Source organism: Lissotriton helveticus, chromosome 8, assembly GCF_964261635.1.
Source record: "Lissotriton helveticus chromosome 8, aLisHel1.1, whole genome shotgun sequence".
Classification (NCBI taxonomy): Eukaryota; Metazoa; Chordata; class Amphibia; order Caudata; family Salamandridae; genus Lissotriton; species Lissotriton helveticus.
In genome coordinates this window covers 1066515928-1066537490 of record NC_136069.1, presented here as the reverse complement: position 1 = coordinate 1066537490, position 21563 = coordinate 1066515928, and positions in this window count along the sequence as shown.

Below are 21563 nucleotides of genomic sequence, written 5' to 3'. Positions count from 1 at the left end.
CTCTTTTTGCCTTTTGTGAATTTAATTTCCCAAGTAATCCAAGCAACTAGGAATAATGTTATCTATTTTACTGCTTTGCAGTGATTGAAATGGATGCCTATTAGCGCGAGCGAGCATGGTATGCCAAGCAAGGACTAAACTTAAAAGTAATTAAAGTCATTCCCAGCCTCGAAATCTCATTTTCAGCAGCAAATTACATGTTTGCTCATTGCAGTGTGCCAGTTATTTCCAGAGGACAAATGGCTGCAGAGCAGTAACGAAATGAAATGCCTTAAAAAAACCAGAAAAATACACCCAAAAGCACCAATAATAAATGAGAACCGATAGCTCTGTTAAAATTATATTGTAATGAGGCGGAGACAGAGCCATTGCTACATCTTGGCTCAAATACAGTGAAATGTAAATGTTGAAACATGTAAATATATGTGAAATAAATGTATGGACATCTTCGCATTTTTCCCTCGGCGGTGATCATCTGCCCTTGGATACATTTTTTTATTGAATAATCTATTTTTATTGCCGCCACATTTATTTTATTCCCTTCTCCTTGGCTGTTAATGCTCTTTCTTGGCCTTTTCATTCCTCTGTGCCTGGATGTTATTATACTCCGTATCGACAGCTCCAGTGAACTGTGCTGTTCAGCCAGCATTGCTATTACAGCACGCGTGGTTCAGGCAAGCAAAAAAACAAAAAAAACAGGAACTGTTCTTTGCTGAGAGAGCGTGCAGATGAAGAGGGTAATCCGTTCTTCATCTAAGAAAAGAATATTCCAGAATCAAAAGGTGCAACGCTACATTAGGAACTCACAGGCGTTCAGTCATTGACATCAACTCATTATAATGCGTTGATCAGCGAAAGTGACATCTCTCTTTGACCCGATAATATCACAGGCCTGAGCCTATGGGACAGATGTAGGAAGCATGTTACCAGTCACAAGACCGGTAAAATTCATTTTGCCCTGTACAAAAGGCTCACATTTTTCTTTTGCTAATCAATATTAGGAATGGGTGTATTTAGGTCGTCCCTTCCTAATACCACAAGTGTGTATGAAGGTTTTGCGACTGGAATGCGATCTCAAAAGATTCATAATTTACCAAATCCATAGAGGAGGGAGCAGCCATGGTCTGTGGAGGTAACAGCTGTGGGCAGTGGGGCCGGGTTGGGGGGGGGGGGGGGAGATTTCAAGGGACGATGCTAATGGAAAATGAATAATTTATTTAATTTTTCCTCTGTATAGTCCCTCGAAACCCACCCCTACTCGGCCCCACTGCTGTTACCTGCACAGACCACGGCTGGGAGGCAGTCACCCATTTGTGAATGTGGGTGAAAACATTTTTTAAGAGCAGGCAGTGGTCCCACGGCACGGACCACAGCCTACTCTTAAAAAATGAAAAGGAAAGTTTTTTTTTTTTTTTTTTGTAATGCAGCACATTTTCCTTTCAGGAAAACGGGTTGCATTACAAAAATAAAATATTGCTTTATTTGAAAAGCAATCACAGACATGGTGGTCTGCTGACCCCAGCAGGCCACCATCCCTTGTGATTGTAGCCATTCCCAATGGGTCACAAATTGCGACCTGCCTCATTAAAATATTGATGAGGCAGGTCCATTTGTGACCCATTGGGAATGGCAAACAGTGTCTGACACATTGTTGTACATAGCTGTTTGCGATTTCTTAATTACGCATCTCAAAAATTCACAATTAGGAAATTGCAAACTGATTTTTTTGTACATCTGGCCCTATGTTCCATCCATAGCCCGCAGAACAACCTGCTCTTTGATGACAAGGGTTTAGCAGAATTTGAGGAAAGTAAAAGACTGGAAACTAGCAACAGAAAACAGGTCTCCGAGAACTCTAATTGTTTTCTCTTCCAGCTGTTCTTTTATAGGCTCTGAACGCGTATAGTTATTGCATCAGTTGAAAACGGACACTGCAGTAATTGTACTTTATCTGGTGCAATGAATATCATCTATCACAAGTTTCCCCTAACAATGGGGAATACCATGCAGATTTTGGTGCTTGCTGCAACGAAATCTGCATATAATTACCTTTTTCCTCTGTTAAATTCCAGCTGGTTTGACAAGCCGAAATGCAGGCAGTTACTACCATGTACAATACAGTCTACAGAGCATATGATTCTGATAGAGCGAGGTTTCTTTAATCTCAGTCTCTTGGTGAAGTCATCAAACAAAATCCCCCACTGGTCATATGGACCTTTGATTGTCGACATGAAGTGTAAGAAAGGAGCTAACATCAGTATTATATTGCAATTACAGTGAAACCAATGTCTCCACAGAAATGACAGAGACGATGGTGTCCAAACCCTAAGGGCTTTATTAACACATTTAGTTAAGGTTACATATCAAATCTCTCAGAAAAATTGCTAAAAAAATATAGTGAGACTCATGTCTCGGAGAAGCGTGGCTCACTGGTTAGAGGAGGCAGACCTGGAAGCAGAGGTCAGCCCGGGACCAGGGTTCAATTCCCGGCTCGGCGGGGTCTTGAGTCCTAAAATGTCCATGGACTCGACAATTCTCGCTCCGGTGCCTACTCGATTCACGGGTTCACACTCTGCGACTCTGGGCAATAGCTTGCTTAATCTCCACAACGGCCCCTCGCGGTGGGATGCCTGGCTTTCACCTTGCGGATACCCTGCCGGAGTTATCTCACAGGGGAATACCAGGACGGGTTCCCTAAGCAAGCGCTTGGAGACCGCTTGGTGATTTGCGCTATATAAATTCCTGTACATGTTCATGCAGTTTAAATTTATACATGATCAAAAAGAATATGCAAAATGGAATAATATGCAGCAAGAAAAATATGACCCAAGTAGGTTCCATAAAGGAATTTCCCTATTCTAATGAAAGTATTGAAAGTGTCAAGTGGAAATTCTATGAGGATGGTGTCAGCAACAGACGAATCAGGTTTCAGGTTTAATGGAATGAGTTGAGGATTCAAGCATAAAGCTTAACACTCTGGTCGAGGGAAATAAGCAGTGTCAAAAAGAGGTCTTCTCTCAGCAAAGCCAGGAGAGGATCTGGTCTATTATTCTAAAGAGCACACAATTAAAACATGAAAGAAGACTCCAGAAGGTGTCTCCTTATCATCTTCCACTGAACAAACCAATCAAAAGTCAGTGTTCTCAGGAAGCAGGTAGACTCCCTAATTGCCCAGCTCCCATCAAAGAAGCAATCATCTGGATGACCTTGGATGTAAAATCAGTCCGTTCTGCCTGGTACAAGATAATGTCTCCCGCTGTCTCAGTCTCCATATTTAAGCCAAGAGCTATTTAAAAAGATCAGTGTTATGCTGGTCTAATACAATGAACAATGAACCTATTCACAGCCAACAAGGTCATAGATAAGATAACTGCAAAAATGGGGAATAACAAAACGCTTGCAAAATATTTTATAAAACCTAATGTTTACACTGAGGCCTGGTTACAGGTTAGGCCAACATTAGATGTAGTTCTAAATAAATACAGTTAGCATGAATGATTATATCAAATACAAATTAAGAAATGTGTATATTTTCTTTCATGGTGAGTACATTTATAACAATTTAGCTAATTATATGGGTGTCATCATTACACTAAATATACAGCCAATTACTATAATTGATTTATAAAATGCACACAGATTAATACAGTTAAACATACGTTGAGTCTATATGTTGCATATAAAGGGGTTAGACAATAAATTATGCTGCTCCAGCTATGACCATGGCGCAAACAGGTTTGCAACTGAGAGTTGGGAGACATAAAGATAGGCAAGTGTTCCAATTGCTACTCTTGGTTACCTCTGATTGGCAGAATGTTTGTATAGCCACAGTAAGTTTTGAATTGAACAACATAGCATTAATGTTAACATACAAATGCACAAGGCTCTCCCATGCTTCAGGTAGTCTTCAGAGGAAACCTAGAAACATGGAAACTTTGGCAAGACATGTTGAAGGATTTTCAGCACTCTGACACATCTGCAATTTCCCTGCTGGATCTTAATTTGTGGATCAAAAAAGGTAATTTCTTTTGGACATTTGTAATACTTTAGAGCCGCCACTAGGTGGCATGTGAAAGCACCCTTATCTCGCTCTATGGAAATGCCAACCCTAACCCTTGGGCAAATAGAGAATGGGGCATATGATTGGCATAATCTTAAACATAACAACAAGACTACACAATCATAATATTCAAGCATTTTTAGTATTCCTCGTTGAGATGGTGACGCATTTGCAAGCATACAGTTATGGGGAGAATCTTTTAGACAAAAACCATAGGACTAATTCCCTACATTTTTATTTACTTGAGTATACACAAAGTATACAAAAAGGCCCCTGCAGGACAATTTCTGCATCTTGTTTAATTACATTAGAATGTACACATATTTATGTCCAGAGGACAGCACACTTTCTGTTGTACTGGTGAGGAAATGGATTGTGTCTGCAGGATGACCATAGGGATGGTCAATAACTTTGTAGGTCTTCACAAAACTTACAGATGATGTTTTGCTGCCGATTCGCACACTTACATTAGGTGCTAAAAAGCCTTGCACAAGTATGCTAATTTGGTGTGGAGAACCTACAGATTCACACATATTCCACTGGACAGCAGGAGGATGTTTACCCCACCATAAAATATATATCACTAATGAAGAAATAACATGTGTATTTTCTTAACCCTAACAGTAAACCATTGGATTTTCTGCCGGAGGACTATCCACAGAATTATTGCTAGTAGAAATGTGCTTTTACACATACTTGTCCTGGTCTCTTTCTCATATCAAAAGAAAATTCCTTGTGGTGAAATCCTTTCTCCTCCCTTCAGTAAAATATTGTTAGATGCTCTAATAATATAAAAATGCTATTAGGAATGGTTTTGACTATCCACTTAAAAAACGTATTGACAGTTTGGTTAAACCCAAGATTACTGGATACCGTGACTTGAAATATAACCAAGTGATAGTACGTGGACATGGTTATCCTAGTTGTGTACTTGAATTTGTACCCAATATTTCACTCTGTTACACTCCCTTTAGCCATGCCCAACATAAATTGTGGGGTAGAGATTAGCTCCAGTAGAGCTAAATGCCATAAGTGTGAATAAACAGATGATACAATTGTGCATTTCTTATTTGTTGTGTTTTTTACTCAGTAAATAGACCCTATTACTGCTAAACCATGACTTAGGGGATCATCATAGTGCTTTGTCCTAGTGAAGATAAGTGATGACATGCCTAGCAAACAAGACTGCAGTGGGAATTTATTGCAGAAGTAATTGGTTATCCCAGGGCTGAGTGAAATATGGGCAAGAGACTAGCAGAAGAAAGTTATTCACCTGGCTCTGTGCCATTACTTGCATCATGCTTTTGTAATTGTTTATAGAATATGGATTAAAATAAATATTGGAAACTTTCCATTTCTGCAGACTCACCCTGGTTTATTTTGCCATTTTGCCGAAATCTATTTTTTGCTAGCTATAGAACTCTGTGCACTTTACTATGGCTAACCTGTGGTAAAGTGCTTGTGTTGCTACTTTCAACATGCTAAATTTGATGTACTCCTGAGTGGCACATTTAATTTACTCTTACATCCCTAGTATATGGTACAAGGTGTACCCAGGACCAAAAAATTAAATGCCAGGGCCTGCAGCACCCATTGTGCCAACCACTCCAGTAGGTCTATAAAGCATGTCTCCAGTTCTAGTGTTGTGGCTTTACTATGCAGATTAAAAAGTATAAATGCAACCTGTAAAAATAACCTGTTTGAGGGACCAAAACCTTTTGTTTATTTATGAATAAGTCACCCTAACTAGGCCCTATTGCCCATAAGGCAGGGAGCATGGTATGTAAAAGTATTATATGTAAAAGTTTAATGTTAAACATGTCCTTAGAGCCAAAAAGCATAAAAGCATTTATTTCTGTATCAGGGTTTGCAGATCCTTGGGAAAGCAATGGGATACAATATTAGGTTTAAATAAATGCTATTTTTATGTAGGAAACAGCTACAAATTTAATGTTTTGACTTTTTGAAATATTAATTACAAACACAATTCACTGATGAAGTTTGATTTGTAATACATATTTTAGAATTATGACTTTTAGAAAGTTACCTTTGCTCTCTTGCTTTCCCTGAAATCCCTGACAGCTGAATCTGCATTTTGCCCTCCCTCTTCTGCCAGCCAGTAATTAGTGTTTGAATAAGTGTGAATGAGGTGTGAACAGGACATGGACCAAAGGCCTTGGATGCGGGGAGGTGTTGCTGTTACCTTGATAGGATGGCCTGTGGGCTGGATACAAATACTTGAATAACTTCAACGAGGTCTACCCTGTCACAAGAAGATGTAGCACCCAGGCCTGCACCATTCTTTTGTCCCCCAGCCAGACTGGCGTACATCACAGTGGGCATTTTGTTGATATCACAGTGTCAGACTCTGCTGGATTGTCAAGGCCTGCTTGACAGGTCTGGTGGGATTTTCCATCTGACACTTGGGATGCACTTCAAAGGAGGGAAAGAGAATGTCAAATCAATTTGTGGGTATCCACTGTCTGGTTGCTGAAAACACAACTTTGTTTTTACCAGACTTCTGTCCCTGACTTCGGTATGAATACATGAGTGTTCTAAAACTGTATTTTAGTGTTAGATGTGAAAGGACATTATTAGTATTATAGTGCAACCCCCACCCAGCTTGTTGAGTTTGTGTAGTGTGGCTGAAGACTTCATGCATCTTACAAATGTACAAAGTGGGTGGGATTATCCCTAGAAACCTTTACTCCATTGGTGGGGCACCTCCAAGGGTCATTTCCACCTACTAGATTGTGCCGGGCATAAATGTGGCATCTGCAGGCACCCACTTCAAGTTACTTCTGGACCTGTAGAAGACCAGAAGATGAAAGAAGCTGCTGTATGAGACCTGAAAAGAGTCCTAAAGGAATATACATGCCCCCCTTCTTGTATTTAATATAAAGAAGTAAATTCCAAGGGTCATAAGGCAGACCTCCTGCTCAAGTTACAGTGATACAACAAGCTAAAAGAGGCATTTCCTGTGTGCCCAGTTGATTAGTGACAAATGGATCAGGACTCAACTCTGCCTACCACCATGCAAGTCTCTAAGTGACTACCCTGAGTTCTTTTGGGGCTTTAGAAGTGTACAATAGTGGTGGATTGGATCTTAAAGGACTAAAGTCTGACGGTAAACTCTTTGACTAGGATGAATCTGTCAGTAGATCGGCCCGTGCTCCATCACTGTCGATGTCTAATTTTGCCTAGGTTATATTTTACCACAACCATTAGCTTTCATTGGTACTTTGTGCTTCTTGGCCTCCTATTCCCGTTATTGGGTTATTGTCGTATTCTGTCATTTGTTTAAAAAGTTTTGTTCTCTCATTCTAATTAGGTTTGGGATTGTTATTGGTTTGCATTTTTATTTATTACTCTTTTAGTACTGCATAAATCAATCCGTCAATCAATCAGCGTTTTGTATAGCGCACTAATCACCCCGAGGGGTATCCAGGCGCTAGCGCGATGTGAGTCTATTCGAACAGCCAGGTCTTGAGTCCGCTCTTGAACTCGGCGAGGGGTGTTGATGTTCGGAGGTGGATTGGAAGGTCGTTCCAGGCTTTGACTGTGAGGTGGGAGAAGGATTGACCTCCGGTTTGGGTGTGAGGGATTTGTGGGAAGGTGGCGAGGGCCAGGGCGAAGACCGCATGTGTCTGGTGGGCCGGTGAAAGGTCAGACTGTTGTTTCGGTACTCTGGTCCTGTGTTGTGGAGAGCTCTCTAGGCGTGCATGAGCTTTTTGAAGTGACATCTCTTCTTGATGGGGAGCCAGAGTAGGCAACGGAGGTGGGGAGGTGATGCAGGCCCATTTTGGCAGGTCCAGGATGATTCTTGCAGCTGCTTTCTGGATGGTTTGGAGGTTATTGAGGAATTGGGTAGTGGTTCTGGCATAGAGGGCGTTCCCATAGTCGAGTCGACTGGTGATGAGGGCATGGATGACAGTTCTCCTGGAGTTGTAGGGATCCATTTGAAGACTTTCTGGAGTATTTTGAGGGTGTTGAAACAGGTGGAGGCAGTTGACTTAAGCTGGTGTCTTATGGTGAGTGTGCTTAACTATCAGTGGCTTGAGCGCAGGCTAGTTAGTGATTTAAGGGTTCGGCTTGACAAGGTTTGTGATTATTACTTCAGGTAGGAACTCTCTCTCCTCAAATGATAACACAATTTCTAACAGTAACTTTTTAGCCGTTTAGGATACAGGAATGCTGTAAATGTGTGCTTTTCTTCTGTTGTGTTTATTTTTATACTGCACACATGAATTGGTAGCTTTTGAAACCCTTCAATTTTTTTAATGAAAAATGTGTTCAGTTTTATTGACCTGAGGTGCTCCCTGAAAAATCCCCGTCAGATTCAATCAAATGCTTTGCTTTTACTCCATCCAACAATACAATTACCATTGGGGATTTTAGTTCTTATATAAACTCCAAACCAATACCTATACTACTTTATGCGGGTGACGCAGTGCTCATAGGACGTACTAGTAATGCACTTGCGTCATTTAGTGCTGGATAACATGCAATATATGAACTCCCTGGATATGAAAGTTAATTATTATAAGTCCTTTATCCTTGTGGCCGGTCCGAAATTGCGGAAACAACCCCAAATTGTCACTGAGCAGGGGAAAATGGGAGTCGTTGACTCTTTTAATTATTTAGGGATCATGTCTGATAGGCAAATTATTTGGCAAAACATGATTGTAAATAGAGCGACCCAGATGGAAAAGAATATTGGGGCTTTAATTAAGTTTATAAAAAAAACAGTCTAAAACCTCTGGATGTTATAAAAACAGTGTATGAAGCAAAGACGGTGTCTGCTGCCACTTATGGAGCGGCCATCTGGGGAGTCAGAGAATGTACAAAACTCCAATCAATTGAAGATAATTAAAAAAAAAAATTTACTCTTATTACCAAAGTCTTGCGCCAATTTTAAACGCCATATGGAAATGAATGCCCCCTACATTTCTGGTAAAATCTCTTTGGCGCCAATATTACTGTGGCACTCAATATGGCGAAAGGAGACCCTCACACTGACATGAGATAATATAAGTGATGTCCTGAAACTTGATGGGGTGAGTAACATAACCTGGTTACGATATGTTGAATCTACTTTAAAAGCTAACGGGCTACATCACCTTTTTTTTAGATCCTATAAGCTGCTGTTCTATTTCCAAGAACAATCTGAAAGCCCAGCTATTATCTAATATGCAGATTGGAAGGGAGATCTTAAACGCCAAGTTGTCAACAGTTAAAATATATCTAACTGTACCGAGTATCTCACAAATGGAAAAAAATCAACATACCTAACTTTTGTGACTAATCTACAGCATAGGTACATCCTGGTGAGATTCCGTCTAAACTATATTCCTCTAATGTTGGGTATCCCTGGTAATGTTTATGTTGCTGCCGATCTCCCACTCTGTACACGTGATAATCAGTCAATACAGAATGACATTCATTTTCCGCTTTTTTTGCAATCATTACCATAATGAGAGGAAAAGGTTTATCATCCCCATTTTGCAAAAAATGAACTTTAGACAATGTTGTGTGGCCTTTTACTATTTACAGCTATTGTCTGACCCCCTTTATCTGTTTCACTGTGGCATCCTTTCTTTTAACTGCTCTTACAAAGAGACGTTCAGTCTGCGGATCCAATTAATTGTAATATGAACGTAATCAAGTTTGAATTTTTATCATAAATTTTGAAATTGTATAGTTATTTTATCTTAATAATTATCGTACTGTAAAGATGTGGAATGTTTTTATCTTTTATCTTTTTATACATGTAGTATACTTTTATGCCTTCATCATGTTGGCGAAATAAAGTTATTCTGACTGAGTTCTTTGGGTCATTTGAGCAATCCAATTGCTAAAATTGTATATGCTGTAGTGTTCCACATGGAGATAAAGAGACATTCTGTGAATCATGTGCTATGTAGCTTATGACTTTTGAAAAAAGCATAGCAAGTATTCTATCAAAACATTTTAACCTGGATAGTGTAAGGATATTGGCTGCAATAAAGTCAGTTTTGTGTGGGTTTCTGGTTTTTGTTTTAGAAATACTACTTCAGTAGCCTAGTTCCAAACCTCTGTTAGTTTTTCTGTCTCCTGCACCACCTTCAAAAGTAAAAGAGCAGTGTTGTTTGTGAAGAGTTTATAAATTTCATTTTGGCCAAGGGCGGGCCCTAGTGTTTTTACAGTATGAGTAGGGAGTGTAGACATAACCTCAGCTAGAGCTTTCGCTTATAGAGATTCTGGCTCAGATCTTTCCCCATTGTTGGTGAGATGATCTGCTTGAGATAGTATACCAGAGGGTCTGCTTGGGCCTGGGTATATGTGCAAAAGAAGGATCAAAGAATATTGGCAGAAGACCTGCGGAATTTGACCAGTATTACTTGCCATTTGTTCATCATTTCTTTAATTAGGATCTTATTTCTGGATTCTTTTAGTATAAGATGTATATCCTAAATTTTCACAAAACATTGACTGGCAAGAGAAAGAATATTCTGTCGGCTATTATCCTAGTTCCATATTCTGTTGGCATATTCTATTTGTAATCTCTGAAGATGCTTGCTTAGGGCAGTTTCCTCTTCTCTCTACACTTTCTAAATCACTGCAGATAAACTTTATGTAAGGCCTCTAATATAAGCTTTTAAGTTCTTCTTAACTAGGCTGAGGGGTGCTTCTTCACATTATTTGCCACAAAATCTCTAATTTCAAGAGAATTATAATCCTTAAAATACTGCTTGGTAGGACTGGGGCCTCCAATATTCTGCACATTTAAGAATGATGAGCTTGTACAATCTGGTTTATTGTGGAAAAGCAGTAGAAGTGAGTGCTATAAATCCTGGATCACAAATATTGACTGCCTCCGACGATTCCTTAGTTCCATTGCCACAATAAAAAGAGTGATGTTCTTTAGTCCTGCATCACCTGCTCTTGCAGTTGCAATTCGAATTGTTTAATTTAGGAATTAGATTGCATTTATCGTCACATCTAACCAAGAGACAACGCCGCCAATTGACCACTTCAACGGTCAAATTTGCAAAGAACTTGGAAACTTTATAGTTAGGGGCATCTACAGTACATAAAGTAAAGGACAGAGCTGCCTCTATGTCTTATGCTATAGCCCATAGTCCAGATACAGAAGAATTCTCAGAAGCTTGTCAATGATTGCGTTCACCATCCCCCAAATCAAAGCAAAATATTTACTTACCCTAATTTTTTTTGTCAGCGTAAGTCTGTAACTTCTTTTATCTTTTACAATTTTTATTGATGATGAAAGAGCTAAATCCAGATTTAGAACATGAAACATTTAAAATAACAGAAACAGTATGTCAATCAATCAAATAAAATAAAACATACCATATTATTATAATTCAATTGTACAAACTAATTTGGAAATATAGCGCGAGAAAAAAAGAGAAGAGAGAGAAAAGGATAGCAAAAATCAAAGAGATGAGTGGAGAGATGGTTTATGTAGGTTGTGAAGAAGTAATTCTGGAAGTAATTTATCCATTACTAACACATTTTTTATTTGAAATATTTGACGGTGGCCTAGATGATAAGTAGTTAACAAGATGTAACCAGAACAATCAGTCTCAGTTTTCTTTTTAGCTGAGAAGATGAGAAACTGAGAAGAGGAAGCAATTTAAACTATAGGTTTGTCACAAAGGGGCAGATTAGGATGGCGGACGGACCTGCGTCCGTCCGCCACCCCAGAGGTGGAGGGACCGCCCGCAGGGGCAGCGGCGGTCCCTCCGTGCAAATTAGGATGTGACCGCCACCCTGGCGGTCACATTCTGTATTTTTAACATTGCGGCGGGTGCTGCTTCAAGCAGCACCCACCGCAATGTTAAAAATGCATGTATTACATTTACATACACAAAGCGGCAGGCACCGTGCGGTGCCTGCCGCTTTGTGCATGTAAATGTTGGGGGGTAGCATAGGTACCCCCCATGTGCACCCAACACCCTGGGGGCCCGCAACGGGCCCCCAAAAGCCAAAGTCCATGGCGGAAAAGCCTCCGCAGAAAAGCATGTCTCCGTGAACATCCTAATTTGGCTGACGGTGTCTTGCAGACACCGTCACCAAATAACCCTCCCCACCCCGCGGATCAGCGGTGGACGGACCTGCCATCCACTGCAATCCCACCTCCATCCTAATCTGGCGGTGGGTGTTGTATGTGGCTGCCGCAGTTAATCTGCATCCTCCAGGCCGGCGGTGGCTTCCGCCGGCCCGGGGGATGCGGATTAATCGCTATCCTAATCGGCCCAATAGTCTTTTCCACCAGGAATAATAGAACAATTTAGAAAGGTCCTTCCAAGAAGAAGTTATTTGTTTAAAAGCACTACTAATAAAAATACTTAGTAGAGTGGCAATGTATGTGGGATTTTCATGTGAAAAGCTGACAACTCATGGAAAATATTGTTGAAGGATAGATGAATAGCACAATTTCAATGCATTTAAACTAAATAGACTTCCTAAAATCAATAACATGCACACTATAGTGTTACTATTTCAGTTGCAAAGGACCAGCAAAGACTATCCAGAATTAGCAAATGTACTTCTATGAACAAGCATAGCAAGTAGCCTGTTTATAATAAAATTCAATGTTTGAGTCACGTCTACTGAATTTGATGTTTTAAATAATTATCCGATATATTCTGTCCCAGGTTTGTACATCAAACTATGTTAAATGTCTTTTTTCCACAGGATTTTATTAGGAGAACAGAACAGAAATGGGTTGTTTAAGTGTTTCATTTATACTAGATTCTTTCAGAACTGAGCCACTCAGGATAAGAACACGGAGATCCTTTGGTGGTAAAGGAGTTGATTCACGTGTATTCCAAGTCCTGAATGTGTATTGTATAAGGAATCCTGCAACAAATCAAATTTAGCAGCAAACTAAAATAGTACATCATATGTAGATTGTAGAACAAGATACAGTTGAGATACCATAGCCATCCCATAATTGACTGATCAAAGATCTTCCCTTATCTTTTAAAAGATTCCAACCAAAATATTTGTTAGAAATGGAGCAATTTGATCACTTTTGTTATGCCACCTAGGAAGGAGTAGAAACAGAAACAAACAGGACAATTTGTAAGGAAATCAATAGGTACATCATTTTTGCAATAATTATGGAACAAAAAATATAAAGGAATTTAAGAATAAATAATATACAAAAAGTGAGAAAAAGGTAAAATAGAAGAGAATGAAAGAAAGCAGAAGAGAAACAACAAGTATAAGAACAAGAGAGAGCAAACCAAAAGACCGAATCTTGGCTTGAGAAATATGTGCAAGAAAAAAAATTGGGCATTGACAACATGGCAAAGATGACCGGCAGAGCATATAAAACAAATTACAGATTAGATGCTTTGAATAAAAAGAAGAACTTAAACCTAGGTAACATTTAGTTTATATCCATAAACATGACAAAGATAACCACCAGAGAATGCAAAACAAACATGCTTAAGAAGCATGGGACAAAGCATATAAGAAACTATTTCAGTTTAGGTTGGGAGGTATTGTACTTGGTAGGATCTTCAAAGGACTGAGTGATACCATCATGAGTGATACCGTCATGAGATTGTTTACAATACATTGATGGAATATACCAAATCTTATAAGCAACTGTCTAAAAATAGGCCTCAAGGTGAAAATGTATTTGTCTAGCATTCTAAGCTGTAAACAGGTCTTGAGAGAGGTATAACTTAGGACCAGAACATGGTAGCTTATCTTTGTCTTTTGCAATGTTTAGTACACTGAGGGCATGATTAGGATGTCAGTCGAAAAGAGGCTTTCTGACACAGTTCTGATGTGCTCAAGGAACCAGTCGCCCACTCAGAATGGCCTCAGACCCTTATGGATGGTGTTTCCGCAGTTGAGATTGTGATGTCAGTTTCTGACAGCCTTTCCATGTTGGCCTTCTCGACATAGAAAGGCTGTCAGAATGCAACTTTGGGAGCCCCTACCCAGGCCCCCTTCCCCCCTGGCCCTCCATATGTGGCCCTGGTAGGCACCTATGGTGCACCCCTGAAAATTCCTGCACCATCACGGTGCCTGCCACAGGGTGCAGGGATTTTCACAAACTCCCATTTCTCAATGGGAGTTTGTGCTGCAGGTAGTTTCCGTCTACTGCACAATCTTCCATAGAGAAATGGGAGTTTGCGACCACAGCATGTGCGGTCACATTGTAATCAGGTGTGTGGAACCACCGACCTATGGTCGTGCAGTTCTCTCACCAAAACGGCGTTGTCAAACATTAAAATCAGGCCCGAAGTAGCCTATTGTACCTAGTATATACTTGGAATAACAAATAATTCTGCAAGATATTAATGTCAAGGTTTCTTTTCAACCTATGCGATGAGCACTCTACACGTTGAGGGGACGTAACTTAATAATGTCCAATAGTTCAGGAATACATGTTTTAAAAAATCATAAGCAGGCCATCCCCTTCAACTCCTTCCTGCAGAGCATATGGGTGTAGATTATTTTGTTTTTCCGTTCTCTAAATTTTCAGTGCACCTTTGAAGCATATGTACCTCCAACTCCATCTTTGAGATGCTTAAAGTAATATCTTAAACATCATTTATACTTTGTCCCATCACATCCAGTCTGTTCTCCGTGGCCACCCAACAATTCCAAATCCGTTGTAATTTTTCATTTTTGGCAATCAGAAAACGTTGAAAAGCCTTCACTTCATTCACAATTTTATCAAAAATGGAATTGCTAGAGGTGGAAATAATTGAAAGAGGGGAATTTTTTAGAAGAGGCAGGCTGGGATATGACATTAATTAGCTGAAGTGACTTTTATTGGAATTACTTTTAAATATTAGTGACCTTCAAAAGAAGTCTGGATCTGCCCATACAGTAATATGTTCAAGAAAAGTAGTGAGGAAAAGCACCAAACCATGCAACGCTAAGTGAATAGAAAATCATCAGACTTCAACTTGGGTCACTTCACTCACCAGGAGAAGAATGACAAAAGGCACCAGGCATTCCTTTAAAACACACAAATAAACATGTAGTTTACTTCATGTTCATGAAGTGACAGGCATTGTTCAGATCGAACTCAGTGAAGACTAAGTCAAAAAGGAGCTTCCAGCATACTAATACATGCCTGTTACATGTGGTTGTAATGCATGCTATGCTTGATGGTTTCCCACTAATCTGTCCATCAGGCTGGAAGACATTCATCTGTTGTATTTAGGGTTTAGCCTAAGTAATTGACATCCTTCATGCTACTGCATCAACCTTGGTATGGTGGACATCTGTCTCTTATAATTAAAGTTGTCTATTGTCCCAGTGGGATTGAGAGAACTGCATGATGGAAGACACCAATGCCGTACCGGATTTCCAACAACAGATATTTCCCTTAATGTTAACGGAGGAGTTTGTCAACACGCACCTGATCCAGATTAATTCACAAGCAGCACCTGCAGCTCCCACCACAAAGCACACTCCTCTAACCACACAAACCATATATGCCTCACAGCACAAAGCGCTAGTACCAGTCCTGCCTCTTCTTTTTTTGAGAATGTCTTGAAGAAGACAACTCAGGTTCTCAGACAATTTGTTAACTGTCATGGTGATGTGCTAATTAAGGCTAAGCCCAAGTTGTTTCTAGCATTGGTCCAGACAAAAACCATGAGCAAGAGAATATAAAATGTGGAACAGCATCGTGGATAAGGTGACGGCTGTCTTCAGCATCAGAAGCACATAAGGAGGACATCTGTGAGGAATGGAATGACCTGTGGGGACAGTCAATTTCCTCACTTCAAAAGCACACCAAGACATCCTGGCAGCTGATGGTTGGTCTCCTAGGCCCCTCAACCTAATATCCAGGTATGAGAAGGTATTGTCCATACTTCACACTGTAGACATTGTGGGAATTACAGGCAATATGGAGACCAATAAATACCAATACTACCTCTCACACAATAACTAATTCACCCTTCCTGCATGTTCAAACCCCAAATCCATAACGTAAGCATCTACACTAATGACACAAGACTAATTTAGAGGGAGGTATTGCAATTATTTGAGTTTAGAGTGCTTAATGTAGATGTTGGCAGACAGCCTGTTTTTCCTCATGGAAGGACTGATCAGTTAGTTAGGCTGGTGACTAGGTATCTGTTATATTTAGGGTTTGGCCTGGTGGACTGCCATCCGTCATGCTGGTGGGTCGGTGGTACCCCATCCACCCTCAAAGAATATAACTCCATCAACCTTGGTTTGGCAGACATGTGTCTGCCTTTAATGGTGAACACCATCATTATAGGATTGAGGGACCCGCACAACGGAAGACACTAAATGGCGTACCATATTTCCAATGAAAGATGCTTCCGCCAATGTTAAGGTGTGTGTCAGTCAACAACCAACTGATCCAGTCTACTCACAAACAACACCTGGAGTTCCCACTACAAAACAAACTTGCCTAACCACACAAACTATTTTAGACTTATAACACAATGCACCAGCACCACACTGCCTTTTCTTTTCTTTGAATATGTCTTGAAGAAGGCAACCCATTTTCTCAGAACATTAGTTAACTTTCATAGTGAATGAGGTCATTATGGTTAAGTCCCATTTTTTTGGACCATTGGTCCAGACAACAACAATGTGCCATAGAAGGCAATTGTGGGACAGAATAGTGGATAAGCTGAATGCTGTCTCCAACACCAGACACTCCCAGGAGAACATCTGCAAGTGATGGGATAACTTTATGGTGAGTCTCCTAGGCCTCTCCACCTAATGTCTTGGGAAGAGAAGGTGTTGTCATACTCCACTCTGAATACATTGCGGAAAATTTAGGAAATGTGAAGAATGGTAAGTACCAACTGTAACCCTCACACATTAACTAATTTACCCAACCTGCATTTGCACACCCCTAATGCAGAATGTAAGCAAATATACTAATGACAGCTTATTCACACAAATATGCTAACTGATGTCTGTCACAACGGACTACATACATTATGTATTCATAATCTCACATATACTCACTCTGGTGCAACATTCTCATTACAACAACTCATATAGCAAACACACTCAAACAGGCGTAATCTTATATTTAGGCAAAAAAGCACACATCCCATACATGTGGACAGCATCAATCAAGTTACTCATAGAAATGTGCCCTATACCCACTCTTATCAGATTCATATTACACATACTACTATCTCTCACTTGATCTGATACAATGTAAAAAAAATACTGAGTGGTAGCCGACAACACCAGGACTGTAAGGTTCCAGTTTGGACTTTGGAAATCATGTATCCCTGCATTCTTGGATTTATTGTATATTAATATTGTATTACTGTACAACCAATTATTGATTTAATGTTACCTAAAAGCCACAGAATGAAAAAGTGGCATCATAATGACATGTAACCATTTTGTCTAAGTAACACTCTACGTTTGCACACGTTATCATCACAGGTAATGTTGAGTTGATTGCTTCTTAACACGTGCAAGCACTTCTTTTTCTTATTAAAACAACTGACGCATATCCATGTCCTCATATAAATAGAAATACAAATAAACTGAAATATATGTAAGTCACTGAAAAGCACTGCAAAGTAGACAATGGGCCTGATTTAATATTTGGCAGATGGCCCGCCCTCTGCCAGGGCGACAGAGTAAATTAAATTGCCCTGTTGCAGGTGCCACCTGCTACATTTTGAATTGGCCACTGGTCCAGCAGACATTTCAAGCATTGACAGAGACCGCTGTCAGGGTGGCTCCCGCCAAGGCAATGTAGTTCGATGGAGAGCTCGGTCAACATGACAGCCATACCTAAAAATTACAGGTTTTATTTTTTGAATTTTTAAAGAGAAAATCCCAAAACTGGATTTCTTCTTTGAAAATAAAAAAAAATGCCCCCCATGCCATGGGAGTTTCCTCCCATGGTGAGTGGGGAATTAAGCACTTTTAAGTGCCCCATCCCACCAGATTTTTAATGGTGGTGGTGAACATTGAAAAATTGCTGTATATCTGCTCACACAAATTAGGTGGGCCCGATGGATTTTTTAGCCAAACTATAGTCTTCCCGCCCACGGAGGGTTATGTTGGTAGTTGCGATGGTGTTCCCTCTCTCCAACTTGTAAACCAGGCCCTATATGTGCTGACCAGAGGGGTTCAGTTGTTCCATTCAAGTGTTACTTTCTATAGGAAAAATGCTGTCATAGATACATGTACTAAATGAGTGGTAGTGCTGCACCTCCACTTTGTATCTAGCTAATAGATCCAACTCTACAAAAGTGAGTTGGTGGAGTGACACAGAATCAGCTAACCTATATGTATTTGAATCAGACCTGCATATTGCCTAACAGAAATATTATGATCATGTTCCCAGTAGCCACCATATGAAAGCTGGTACTGTTCAGCATTGCAAATATTGACATGCAAGTGTTTGAGGGACTGTACTTCTCATAGTGTTGCTGAACCATAGTACAATGGAACCTTGGGCAGGAGAGCCAAACTACCCTAGGTTTGACACCTTAAGGACGCTGGCCTATCCCTGAATTGTGAAATCACAAATAACCTCACTCCACTCTGTCTCGCTCTTTCTCAACTTTTTGTAGATTAATAAAAATGCAAAAAATTGATTGGACCCCCAATTGGGACAGTAGTGTGAGAAAACATTAAAGAGCAGTTATTTGATATTATAAACATGAATAAAGGGCAAATACCGCTGAGTTGATATATTGCTTAAAATTAGTATAAGCTATCATTGTCTAAAGGTTTTTGTTATTGGTTTTTACCAAGGTGAAGCAACAAGATCTCATTCATCAGTCTGGACAGCGTTGAACCCCTTCACTGAGGAAAGAAGATCCTAAGCCCTCAGTGGATGCAACAATACTGCCAAAGACAAGCCTGGCCCATAATGTTTGTGTGGCCAGCACCCTATGGCTCTCCTTCAAGACACAAGATCTCATACGTCCAGCAGATTCCTGCCCCATTATGCACCTAAGAGCCCCCTGTGGCTCCACACCACCAGCTGTGGTCATTGCTGTCCTGGTGCCTGTTACAATCACATGCATAACATCTACAATGCAGCCAGGAAACATTGCACCTGTGGCCACCCACTAAAGGTCAAAGGGAGGATTTGAAGTGCTGGGGCTGGTGTGGACCTGTTTTGGGGAAGGAGGCTAGAGGTATGTTACCAATGCCAACACCATACACAGAGATGTGATGGATGCAGCTATGTAGCATGAGGAACAACTGTTCTTGATTACTGAACTTCTACGTGCTCAGAACAGTCTTATGAGGGCCCAGAATTAGAACCAGAGGGCCCAAAATGATCTCTTGAAGTGTCACCAGAGTATTCACACTTTACATTCTGGTGTGGTGCAGGTTGGCTTCAGAACATTGTCTACAGCAGTGTCTTATTTAGCCTGCTGCTTTCCATGGTCAAGCAGCATCCGGTGCAAGGTCAGTCCCAGAATAATCTACAACTGGCAGCTCCATGGAAAGCATGACATTTCCACACAGAGCCACCTGTCACTACTCCCCAGTTCACACTCAAGCCACTTCAGTAGTCCTTACAAAGGGTCTTTCCTCTGGCATGCTTGAGGACAATACCCAAGGGCCCGCTACCAAGAAATTAAAAAAGTGAAGTCCTAAAGTGAGCATTAGGACTATTCACCTTAGCTCCCTTATGTCTACACATTTACAATGCCCTCATGGACTGTGGTCTGGAAAAGCACTCCAAGCAATTAATGCACATCTTTAATTCCTCAACCAACATAAAGTTAAATTATTTTCAGAGAATCCAAAATTATGTTTTTTATTCTAATTTATAAAATAATAAAAAATTGTGTTCAATCTTCTTCGAATAAAATTAATTGAATGTTGCATTGCTGTGTTATGAAAACATATATACTTCTCGAGAAATCACATATATTTCCCAACCATTTATTATATAAACATGATAAACATTTCATCACAATTTAAAATTTAAATGAGTGTGATCTCAGTAACTACATCTATATTAGTTTGTTACATTTTCTTTTTTTTTTTTAAATAATTACAGAGTGCAATGGGTGGCAACACATACAGCAAATAAGAGTGCAGGTGTCAGTTCATCAAATATCCATACAATTTTAAATAACGAGACTTAATAATGGCATATCTACGAAAATCATTGCAAAATAGATTCAAAACTCCAAGATATCAAAGATTAAACACAAGAGGTGATGTTCTTTTTCAACAGTCGTGATACAATAAATAAAGGGCAAATTGGGTAAGTTCTGGACAAATATTCCACATGGCTCAGACGAATCTAAGGGGTCGATTACGATGGCGGACGGAAGGACGACCGCCGGCCTGTAGTAGGCGGAAAATGCCTTTTTCCAGTCCGCCTGCCGCGGTCACTCCGTCCGCCATATTAGGATGGGAAACACTGTCAAACGTCCGTACGCCGCGGAAGAGCACGCACCGCCGCGGAACTACACCCGACCCCACGGCAGACGTAACCAATCCAGAGACACCGCCGTACGGAATGACGTCTCCGACCGTCCTCTAAATCACGATGGCGGAAAACACACATCAAATCACTGCGGAAAAACAACCTGCCTGAACACGACGGACTCACCACAGCGGAGATACAACACATTGCAGAGATACCCACCACAAGCAAATCGCCGTCATGGACCCAGCGCTACACGCATTTCCGATACTCTTCGTGCTCCTCCACCAGCAAGTCATGGACCATCGCCGACGACGAAGCAGGTACGCCAACACACCAATTGCTGTCGGAAGGGGAGTACCTTCCGGGGCCGTGACGTTGGGAGGGGGAGTGTCATGTTGGGGAAACAGCATTTACAATAGCACCAATATATCAACAATTCAAGTAGACAACCAGGAATGACAACGACAAACCACTACACATGATTGACTTGCTTTATTAAACATAATAGGGGTATAATCCTAGAGTTGCCAAGAGCATGGGCACTGGGTAGAACAGAGCAGGTACATCTGAAGCAGCACATTAGAGGGCACAATGCAGTATCATAACAGCAACAGGGCAGTGTCCATAACAGAGCAGGTACATCAGAGGCAGCACACGAGAGGGGCTAAGTGCATCAACAGTCCATGGCAAGGCACAGGTACATCAGAGGCAGCACATGAGAGGGGCTAAGTGCATCAAGAGTCCATGGCAAGGCACAGGTACATCAGAGGCAGCACATGAGAGGGGCTAAGTGCATCAAGAGTCCATGGCAAGGCACAGAGCAGGAACATCTGAGGCAGCACATGAGAGGGCTAAGTGCATCAAGAGTCCATGGCAAGGCACAGAGCAGGAACATCTGAGGCAGCACATGAGAGGGCTAAGTGCATCAAGAGTCCATGGCAAGGCACAGGTACATCAGAGGCAGCACATGAGAGGGCACAATGCAGTATCATAACAGCAACAGGGCAGTGTCCATAACAGAGCAGGCCGGTTCCTGTACCCAGTCCTAGGTTAGGGGCTCCAGTTCAAGGCGACAAACGGTCCCTTGACTCTCCTTAT